Source organism: Arvicanthis niloticus, chromosome 3, assembly GCF_011762505.2.
Source record: "Arvicanthis niloticus isolate mArvNil1 chromosome 3, mArvNil1.pat.X, whole genome shotgun sequence".
NCBI lineage: Eukaryota > Metazoa > Chordata > Mammalia > Rodentia > Muridae > Arvicanthis > Arvicanthis niloticus.
The window spans coordinates 46,074,471-46,085,921 of NC_047660.1; positions in this window are offsets into that span (position 1 = coordinate 46,074,471).

The window sequence follows — 11,451 nt, forward strand, 5'->3', positions numbered from 1 at the left end:
GTTTTCAACCCCATCAGAAATCCAGAATGACTGAGTTGACTATAATTGTGGGAAGCACAAAGCATAGCTTCTAAAACTTAGCCAATTTATAGAGACCTCTGAACACCTGGACACTCGCTCTACTTCAAAACGTTGGAGCATCTGTTCTTCTGCCTTCTGGCCCAGGATCATCTGACAGACCTTAGTGCTGCAGAATTATTAAGGGCTGATTACTCTGTCTAGGCAGATATAATCAGTCGACTATTCTGCAAGTGTGTCCTTTTCTGGACAGTAATTTGTCTGTAGAAGGAAAGTGGCAATTCTTGCCTAGTGGCTGTCTCACCACAACTGGAGTAACTCCAAGGATGCTCAATTTCTTCTTAGAATTTAACATAGGAAGCTGTCCGGAGCAGACAGGTCTCTAATGAAAATGAACATTAATACTGAAATGTTTGTCATGTCAATTCTAAGGATTTCTGATGTTTTGAAAACCAGCTATCCATGTAAGGTAATCTGGACTGTTGCCTGTTAACTCCACTCAGCTATTTCTAAATAAAACATAGAGAACACCCTTATAATAAACTCCAAGTCACGAATTTGCTATAGTCCCTTAACTCACAGGCTGACTATCTCAAATCAGTTAAAAAAGTTAAAGAAGGACTGGGTCTAAACTTTGTATTCCTAAGTGTGTTATACTGGTACAATGCCTATGAGAGTAACAATATTCATCTCACTCTTATATCACTAAGAAGCTCATGCCAATGAAAACCTTAAAATTTGTAAACAAAGTAAATTGGTGCCATTTAAGAATTTATATCTTCATCTTGATATTAATTATACAGATTTCTACTAATAGGTTATGGCTATGCAATAAACCCTAGCTAATCCTCTCTATTCCGCCAAAACCACTACTTTTCCCTAGGGAGACAGCCCAACATTTACCACCTTAGTCCCCATGCCCAGGGAATAGGGGCGCTGACTCATCATTAGCTTCTTCAAGCTGATTATGGGCATTGAGATATTAGAAGAGGAGTGGGGGGGAGAGCAAGTTGACAATCCTCTGATGCTGTGTCTTCGCTGCCTCCAGATGGAATTCACGGACCTCAGAGGTTTGAGCAGGTCTGCCCAGCTTGCTTGTTGAGTAGATACACCAAGGCTGATCATTCTGCAATATACAATTCTCAAAACAAATTTTAGTATCAAGATAGTTTTTTTTTTTTAAAGAGGGCTGACATTTTATTAAGAATGTTGGTTCTAACCGCTTTTCTATTTTTCCCCTCTTTTATTGGATATAATATTTACATTTCAAATTTTATCCCCTTACCATATTTCCCCCACCACCCAGGAACCCCTTATCTCATCCCCCCTCCTCCTGCCTCTATGAAGGTGTTACCCACCTGCCCCCAGCCTCCCTCCCCACCCTCAGATTCCCCCCCCTCAGTGCTCAGCCTTCAGGGTACCAATGATCTTGTCTCCCACCTATGCCCAACAGGGCCATCCTCCCCTACATATACAGCTGGAGTCATGCGTCTCTCCCTATGTGCACCTGGGCTGGTGGTTTAGACCCTGGGGAGCTCTGGCTGGTTGGTATTCTTGCTCTCCTCACAGGGCTACCAGCCCGTATGGTTCACGGTTCCCTCAATTTACTCTCTAACTCCTCCATTGGGAACTTTGATCAGATTAATGGATAGCTGTGGGTATCTGTCTCTGGGTATGTCTGACTCTGAGAGACCTCTAAGGAGACAGCCTTATCAGGCTGCTGTCAGCTTTCCCATCCTGACATCCCTATCAGCGTCTATTTTTGGTGACTGCCTATGGAATGAATACCCAGACACAATGGTCTCCCTACAACCCCCCCTTATGATTCTGACCCACACTTTGTCTCAATATTTGCTCCCTTGGTTATTTAGTTACTCCTTCTAAGAAAGACCTAGGCATCCTCACTTGTTCTTTCTTCTTCATGAGCTTCGTGTCTTCTGGTAGTTGAATCTTTGTTGTTTCAAACTTTTGGGCTAATCTCCGCTTATCAGTGAGTAAATACCATGTGTGTTCTTTTGTGATTGGGTTACCTCACTCAGGATGATATTTTCTAGATCCATCCATTTACCTAAGAATTTCTCGAATTCATTATTTTTAATAGCTGAGTAATATTCCATTGTGTAAATGTACCACATTTTTTGTATCCATTCCTCTGTTGAAGGGCATCTGGGTTCTTTCCAGCTTCTGGCTATTATAAATAGGGCTGCTATGAACATAGTGGAGCATATGTCTTTGTTATTTGTTGAGGCATTTTCTGGGTATATACCCAAAAGTGGTATAGCTGGGTCCTCAGGTAGTGCTATGTCCAATTTTCTGAGGAACTGCCAGACTGACTTCCAAAGTGGTTGTACCAGCTTGCAACCCCACCAACAATGCAGGAGTGTTCCTCTTTCTTCACATCCTCGCCAGCATCTACTATCACCTGAGTTTTTGATCTTAGCCATTCTGACTGGTGTGAGGTGGTATCTCAGTGTTGTTTTGATTTGCATTTCCCTGATGACTAAGGATGTTGAGCATTTCTTAAGGTGCTTCTCGGCCATTCGAGTTTCCTCAGTTGAGAATTCTTTGTTTAGCTCTGTACCCCATTTTTAATGGGGTTATTTTGTTGTTTGGCATCTAATTTCTTGAGTTCTTTGTAAATATTAGATATTAGCCCCCTATCGGATGTAGGATTGGTAATGATCTTTTCCCAATCTGTTGGTTGCCGTTTTGTCTTGTTGACAGTGTCCTTTGCCTTACAGAAGCTTTGCAATTTGATGAGGTCCCATTTGTCGATTCTTGATCTTAGAGCATAAGCCATTGGTGTTCTGTTCAGGAACTTTTCCCCTGTGCCTAGGTATTCGAGGGTCTTCCCCAACTTCTCTTCTAATATTTTCAGTGTACCTGGCTTTATGTGAAGGTCCTTTATCCACTTGGAGTTGAGCTTTGTGCAAGGAGATAAGAATGGATTAATTTGCATTCTTCTACATGTTGACCTCCAGTTGAGCCAGCACCACTTGTTGAAAATGCTGTCCTTTTTCCACTGGATGAATTTAGCTCCCTTGTCAAATATCAAGTGACCATAGGTATGCGGGTTCATTTCTGGGTCTTCAATTCTGTTCCATTGATCGTCCTTTCTGTCTCTGTACCAATACCAAGCAGTTTTTATCACTACTGCTCTGTAGTACAGTTTGAGGTCCGGAATGGTGATTCCCCCAGAGGTTCTTTTATTGTTGAGAATAGTTCTCGCTATCCTAGGTTTTTTGTTATTCCAAATGAATTTGTAAATTGCTTTTTCTATCTCTATGAAGAATTGATTTGGAATTTTGATGGGTATTGCATTGAATCTGTAGATTGCTTTTGGCAGGATAGCCATTTTTACTAAATTAATCCTGCCAATCCAGGAGCATGGGAGATCTTTCCATCTTCTGAGATGTTCTTCAATTTCTTTCTTGAGAGACTTGAAGTTCTTGTCATACAGATCTTTCACTTGCTTTGTTAGATTCACTCCAAGATAATTTATTTTATTCGTGGCTATTGTGAAGGCTATTGTGTGTCATTTCCCTGATTTCTTTCTCTGCCTGTTTATCCTTTGAGTAGAGGAAGGCTACTGATTTGTTTGAGTTGATTTTATATCCAGCCACATTGCTAAAGTTGTTTATCAGGTTTAGGAGTTCTCTGGTGGAAGTTTTAGGTTCACTTAAGTATACTATCATGTCATCTGCAAATAGTGAAATTTTGACTTCTTCCTTTCCTATTTGTATCCCTTTGACTTCCTTTTGTTGTCTAATTGCTCTAGCTAAGACTTCCAGTACTATATTGAATAGGTAAGGTGAGAGTGGGTAGCCTTGCCTAGTCCCTGATCTTAGTGGGATTGCTTCCAGTTTCTCTCCATTTAGTTTGATGTTGGCTACTGGCTTGCTGTATATTGCTTTTACTATGTTTAGATATGGGCCTTGTATTCCTGATCTTTCCAAGACTTTTAACATGAAGGGATGTTGAATTTTGTCAAATGCTTTCTCAGCATCTAGTGATATGACCATGTGGTTTTTCTCTCTGAGTTTATTTATGTAGTGGATTACATTGATGGATTTCCGAATATTGAACCATCCCTGCATTCCTGGGATAAAGCCTACTTGATCTTGATGGATAATTGTTTTGATGTGTTGTTGGATTCGGTTTGCGAGAATTTTATTGAGTATTTTTGCATCAATATTCATAAGAGAGATTGGTCTGTAGTTCTCTTTCTTTGTTGGGTCTTTCTGTGGTTTAGGTATGAGTGTAATGGTAGCTTCATAGAATGAATTGGGTAGTGTTCCTTCTGTTTCTATTCGATGGAATAACTTGAAAAGGATTGGTATTAGGTCTTCCTTGAAGGTCTGAAAGAATTCTGCACTGAAACCATCTGGCCCCGGACATTTTTTGGTGGGAAGATTTTTAATGACTGTGTCTATTTCTTTAGGCGTTATGGGACTGTTTAGGTGGTTTATCTGCTCCTCGTTTAACTTTGGTACCTGGTATCTATCTAGAAAATTGTCCATTTCCTCCAGATTTTCCAATTTTGTTGAGTATAGGCCTTTGTAGTAGGATCTGATAATTTTTTTTAATTTCCTCTGTTTCTGTTGTTATGTCTCCCTTTTCAGTTCTGATTTTATTAATTTGAATGCTGTCTCTGCGCCCTTTGGTTAGTCTGGCTAAGGGTTTGTCTATCTTGTTGATTTTCTCAAAGAACCAGCTCCTGGTTTTGTTGATATTTTGTATAGTTCTTTTTGTTTCGACTTGGTTGATTTCAGCCCTGAGTTTGATTATTTCCTGCCGTCTACTCCTCTTGGGTATACTAGCTTCTTTTTGTTCTAATGCTTTCAGGTTTGCTGTCAAGTTGTTGATGTATGCTCTTTCCACTTTCTTTTTGTGAGCACTTAGAGCTATGATTTTTCCTCTTAGTACTGCTTTCAATGAGTCCCACATGTTTTGATATGATGTGTCCTCATTTTCATTTAAATCTAAAAAGTCTTTAATTTCTTTCTTAATTTCTTCCTTGACCATGTTGTCATTGAGTAGAGCATTGTTCAGTTGCCAAGTGTATGTCGGTTTTCTGATGTTTTTGTCCATGTCAAAGACAAGTCTTAATCCATGGTGGTCTGATAAGGTGCTGGGGATTATTTCAATCTTTTTGTATCTGTTGAGGCCTGTTTTGTGACCAATTATATGGTCTATTTTCGAGAAGGTACCATGAGGTGCTGAGAAGAAGGTGTATTCTTTTGTTTTAGGGTGAAATGTTCTATAGATGTCAGTTAAGTCCAATTGGTTCATAACTTCTGTTAGTTTCATTGTGTCTCGATTTAGTTTCTGTTTCCATGACCTGTCCATAGCTGAGAGTGGGGTGTTGAAATCTCCCACTATTATTGTGTAGGGTGCAATGTATGCTTTAAGTTTTAGTAAAGTGTCTTTTATGTATGTGGGTGCCCTTACATTTGGGGCATAGATGTTGAGAATTGCAAGTTGCTCTTGGTACATTTTTCCTTTCATGAATATGAAGTGTCCTTCTTTATCTTTTTTGATTACTTCTGGTTGAAAACTGATTTTATTTGATATTAGAATCGCTACTCCAGCTTGTTTCTTGGGACCATTTGCTTGGTAGATTGTTTTCCAACCTTTTACTCTGAGGTAGTGTCTGTCCTTTCCACAGAGGTGCGTTTCCTGAATGCAGCAAAATGTTGGGTCCTGTTTACGTATCCAGTCTGATAGTCTATGTCTTTTTACTGGAGAATTGAGTCCATTGATATTAAGAGATATTAAGGAAAAATGAGTGTTGTTTCCTGTTATTTTTGTTATTGGCAGTGGGGATATGTTTGTGTAGCTACCTTCTTTTATGGTTTTTGGAAGATTACTTTCCTGCTTTTTCCAGGTTGTAGTTTCCCTCCTTGTGATGGAGTTTTCCACCAATTATCCTTTGAAGTGCTGGGTTTGTGTTGAGATACTGTGTAAATTTGGATTTGTCATGGAATATTTTGGTTTCTCCATCAATAATGATTGACAGTTTTGCTGGGTATAGTAGTCTGGGCTGACATTTATGTTCTTTTAGGGTCTGTATGATATCAGTCCAGGATCTTCTGGCTTTTATGGTCTCTGGTGAGAAGTCTGGTGTAATTCTTATAGGTCTGCCTTTATATGTTACTTTGCCTTTTTCCCTTACTGCTTTTAGTATTTTTTCTTTGTTTTGTACATTTGATGTTTTGACTATTATGTGGCGGGAAGTATTTCTTTTCTGGTCTAAACTATTTGGAGTTCTGTAGGCTTCTTGTATATTTATGGACATCTCTTTCTTTAGGTTAGGGAAGTTTTCCTCTATAATTTTGTTGAGAATATTTATGTGTCCTTTAAGTTGGGAGTCTTCCCCCTCATCTATTCCTATTATCCTTAGGTTTGGTCTTCTCATTGTGTCTTGGATTTCTTGTATATTTTGGGTTAGTAGCTTTTTGTATTTTGCATTTTCTTTGACAGTTGTGTCTATGTTTTCCATGGTATCTTCTGCACATGAGATTCTCTCTTCCATATCTTGTATTCTGTTGGTAATACTTGTATCTATGACTCCTGATCGTTTTTTTAAGTTTTCTATCTCCAGGGTGTTCTCCCTTTGTGATTTCTTTATTGTTTCTACTTCCATTTTTAGATCCTGCATGGTTTTGTTTAATTCCTTCTCCTGTTTGGTTGCATTTTCTTGTAATTCCTTAAGGGATTTTTGTGTTTCCTCTCTAAGGGTTTCTATCTGTTCTTTGAGAGTGTTATTTATGTCTTTCTTAAAGTCCTCTATCATCATCATGAGAAGTGATTTTAATTCTGAATCCTGCTTTTCTGGTGTGATGGGGTGTTCAGGGCTTGCTATGATGGGGGAACTGGGTTCTGATGATGCCATGTAACTTTGGTTTCTGTTGCTTACGTTCTTGCGCCTGCCTTTTGCCATCTGGTTAATTCTAGTGCTACCTGTACTTCTGTCTCTGATTGAAGCCTGTCTTTCCAGTTGTCTCGCTTTTGTTTGGTCTTCTAGGAGTCCAGATGTCTTTGTGGTTTTTTTCCAGCTGCCCTGATTACAGTGGTATCTCTAGGATGCCTCAGGATATGGTGCCTCCAAGGTAGCAGTCCAGCTAGATGTCTGCTGTTCTGGGTGCAGTGTCTCCTCTTGGATATCTCAGGGTATGTTGTCTGACACTCTGAGTTCAGTTGTTCCTCTGTGGCTCTGGGTTGAGCGGACCTTCCAGTATGTCTCAGGTGGAATCCAGGGTCCACACAACTGCAGACCTGGTAGAGGTCTGGTCTGGGACTCAGACCCTGCAGGCCTCAGACCGGAGGGGGGGCAAGCAGCAGAAGGAGCGTGCTAGTGCTGGCTATGGGTTCTATGGATCCCCCAGAATGTGTCTGGGGGACTCCTGGGTGCACTTATCCGCAGGCCTCAGACTGCAAGAGGGGCGAGCAGGGGAAGGGGCGTGCTAGCGCTGGCTATGGGTTCTATGGATCCCCCAGAATGTGTCTGGGGGGCTCCTGGGTGCACTTACCCGCAGGCCTCAGACTGCAGGAGGGGCGAGCGGTGGACAGGGTGTGCTAGCGCTGGCTATGGGTTCTATGGATCCCCCAGAATGTGTCTGGGGGGCTCCTGGGTGCACTTACCCGCAGGCCTCAGACTGGAGGAGGGGCGAGCGGCGGAAGGGGCGTGCTAGCGCTGGCTATGTGTTCTATGGATCCCCCAGAATGTGTCTGGGGGTTCCTGGGTGCACTTACCCGCAGGCCTCAGACTGCAGGAGGGGCAAGCGGCGGACGGGGCGTGCTAGCACTGGCTATGTGTTCTATGGATCCCCCAGAATGTGTCTGGGGGGCTCCTGGGTGCACTTACCCGCAGGCCTCAGACTGCAGGAGGGGTGAGCGGCGGACTGGGCGTGCTAGCGCTGGCTATGGGTTCTATGGATCCCCCAGAATGTGTCTGGGGGGCTCCTAGATGCACTCACTCGCAGGCCTCAGACTGCAGGAGGGGACTCTTTATTCACTTTAAATCCCAATATCAGCCACCTCTTTCCTCCTGGTAACCTCTCATGCAGATTCTCCATCCTGTGTCCCCTTCTGAGGTAATTCAGGAGTATCTGTGTAAGGGAGAGATTTCTTATAAGGAGAAGACCCCCTCTGGGTATCACCCCCCCAACACCCCAATTTCCCCTGCCATCCACCCCAACCTAGTTACTTCAAGTCACCACAGGACTAGGCACACTCTCTCCCAGATGCCAGACATGGTGGCCCAGTTAGGGTAATGGGATCCACAGGCAGGCAACAGATTCAGGGATAGCCCTGATCTAGTTGTTAAGGACCCGCATGAAGATCAAGCTGCAAACTTGCCTGTGTGGGTACATTCTTTCTATGATTTTTTTTTTTACCAATGTCAAAGCTTCAAGTGTTACACTGAGGCCTTTGGCCCCCTTCACACAAGGAGAGATATATGTATCTAGCTTCTTCTGCCCAGTGTTATCATTTGCGCAGCAACATTTCCTAGAGTGCCCATCATTTACCAAAATATGTCTTTGATGACTTCCTTAGATATTTGGTGGATGAAATCCTCTGGGTTCTATTCCCATTTCACTGTTTCTGTGTCTGTGCCATGGTGCTTTGGTTAGCCTGCTCCATAATATAATTTGAGGTCAGGTTTTTTATACAACTGCACTGCTTGTTTCTGTGAAGGATTGCCTTTGCCAGGGTCTTTTGTGCTTCCATATGACTTTAGACCTTTTCTAGTATACGAAGACTATCATTGTGACTATGATTGGGATTGCACTGAACCTGTAGCTCTTTCATCAACATAGCCATTTCCATAATATTAATTTTCCAACTCCATGGGCACATAAGATCTTTCCACCCTCTACTGCCCTCTTTCTTTCTTTCTTTCTTTCTTTCTTTCTTTCTTTCTTTCTTGTTCTGAAGTTTTTCCTGTGGAAGGACCTGCCCTTTTGTATTAGGTTCATTCCTCAGTATTTTATTTATTCTTAAGCTACTGTGAAGGGAATTTTTCTTGATTTGTTTCTTGGCAAGTTTATCATTATTACATAAAAAAGACTTCTTCTGATATCTGTATTTTGGTTTTGTAACCTGAACTTTATATGTTTCTTGGTTGTAAGAATTTTTCATTGAAGTCTTTAGGATTTAAGTACTGGATCTTTGTGATTAGGAAAAAGTTGACTTCCTTTTTGCTTGTGTTTCTTTTCTTTCTTTGTCATTGTAATGGTCCCATTAAGAATTCAAACACTATATCAAGTAAAAATGGAGAGAGAAGGAATCCTTAATTCATTCCAGATTTTGAAGAAAATGCTCTCAGTTTTTCTCTATGTAATATAATGTTGAATATAGGTTAATTTTATAAAACTTTTATTAGGTGGAGGTATGTGTCTTCTTAGTTTCTTTGATGTTATATCATGAAGAGATATTAAATACTCCGGAAGGCTGTTTCTGCATCAATTCAAATACTCATGTAATCCTATCCTTGTATCTATCTGTATGCTGAGTTGCACATGTTGCACATGTTGCACATGTTATAGATTTGCACATGTTGAACAAATCTTGAATCTTGAAAGAAAACAACTTGGTCCCAGCATATAATCTGAATATTCTTGAATTTGACTTGCAAGTATTTATTGACAATTTTTACATCTATTATCATTGGGGGAGGGTTTGATATTTTTGTTGTGTCCTTATTAGGTTTTGGTATCAAGGTAATAGTTTCATAGAATGAGTCAAGCATGAGAATCATACATGTAATCCCAGTGCATGGGAGATAGAAGCAAGAGAAGTCAGGATTCAAAATTGTCCTTATCCTATACATTCTTAATATTTATCCTATATACATAGACAAGAATAGCTCTCATCCTTCATCATTTTAGCAGACACCATTACAGAAAACCTCATCAGGTCAGAATCTAGAGAACACTGACCATGAAATGCTTGTCCCCTTTTGATTCACGTGCATCAAAATCTCCACAGCTAAGTCTCAGGGAACATTGTAGAAGAGCATGGGAAATTGTAAGGTCCAGAGACTTGGGACATCTACTGTGAGATAATGTCTAGGGGGGATGGGAAGAGTGACTGCTGAGGAAAGAAGAATTATCTTCCCCCAAGGATGATCCTCCCAAATGATTATCCAGTACAAAGTAGTCAGCTCTGCAAAAATTTACGCACACGCCATAGTAAATGGAATCAGCATCTTGTATTATTAGTTTATGCATATATAAAAGAAATAAGACTGCCAACCCCTTGTACAATATAAGAAAGAATATACAAATTAATAAAGTGATAGGTAAAAATGAAGAGAAAGAGCAGATTTCTCCAAAATCTTTAGGGTAATATGCGAGTACTTTGTTCCAACATACGTGGTTGTTATTGGACATGTTTTTGTTAGTATTATCTTCTTACTCAACTTGGAGTCATATGTGTTTAAGAATTTACCAATTTCTTCTAGAATTTTCAGCATTTAAAAAATAAGTTTTCAAAGTACTCTCTTATTATCCTAAGGATTTTGGAGAAATCTGCTATCCTTCTTCATTTTTACCTATCACTTTATTAATTTGTGTATTCTTTCTCATATTGTACATGGGGTTGACAATCTTATTTCTTTTAAAAAATCAAGTCTAGATCAATGCATTTGTTTTATTTTGTTTTTTTTTTTTACTCTGAACATCATTAATTTCTATCTGATTTTTATCACTTCTTGCTACTTGCTGCTTTAGGGGTTTGGATTTTTTGCTGTTTTTTTTTTCTTTTTAATATTTAAGTGTATCCGTGAGTTATTTATTTGAAATCTCTCTTGATTTGTCTATGTTAACACAGTTTCCTGTTAGGACTGTCTCGGCTATATCCCAAGGGTTGATAAACTATGTTTTTTATTTTCATCTTGCTGGTTTTCTTACCCTTTTGATGGCTCTTTCCATTATGTTGCTAACTTCCATTTTCAGGTCCTGGACTGAATTTGTCTGCTTGCTTGTGTTCTCATTCAAGGAACTGATCATTTTTCCCCCCAAAAAAGAAACTTAAATCATCTGGCACTTTACGTTTCAGTGTATTTGAGATCAGTAGTGAGGCATTATGGTCTACAGAGGAGTCATTTTTTCCTTGCATTCCAAGCTTCTCGTGCCTCTTTGTTGAGATTTGCACAAGTGTTGTTTTGGATCTATCTTCCAGTTGTTTCATGGGGCTTCATATTGCACAGCCTATTCTTGAACGCTCGGTCTCCAGTAGCATTGCGTTCAGCAAGGAAAAACAAAATTAATCCCCTTGCGCCAAAATTACTCATGTGTTTTTTGTTGGTCTGATTTTTTTTTGTTTTTTTTTTTTGTTGTTTTGTTTTGCCTTGTCTTTGCTTTCCTATTTTACTGATAGCAGTAGAATTGGTTATTCTTTTCCTTTAAGATCTAGAGTAATGTTTAT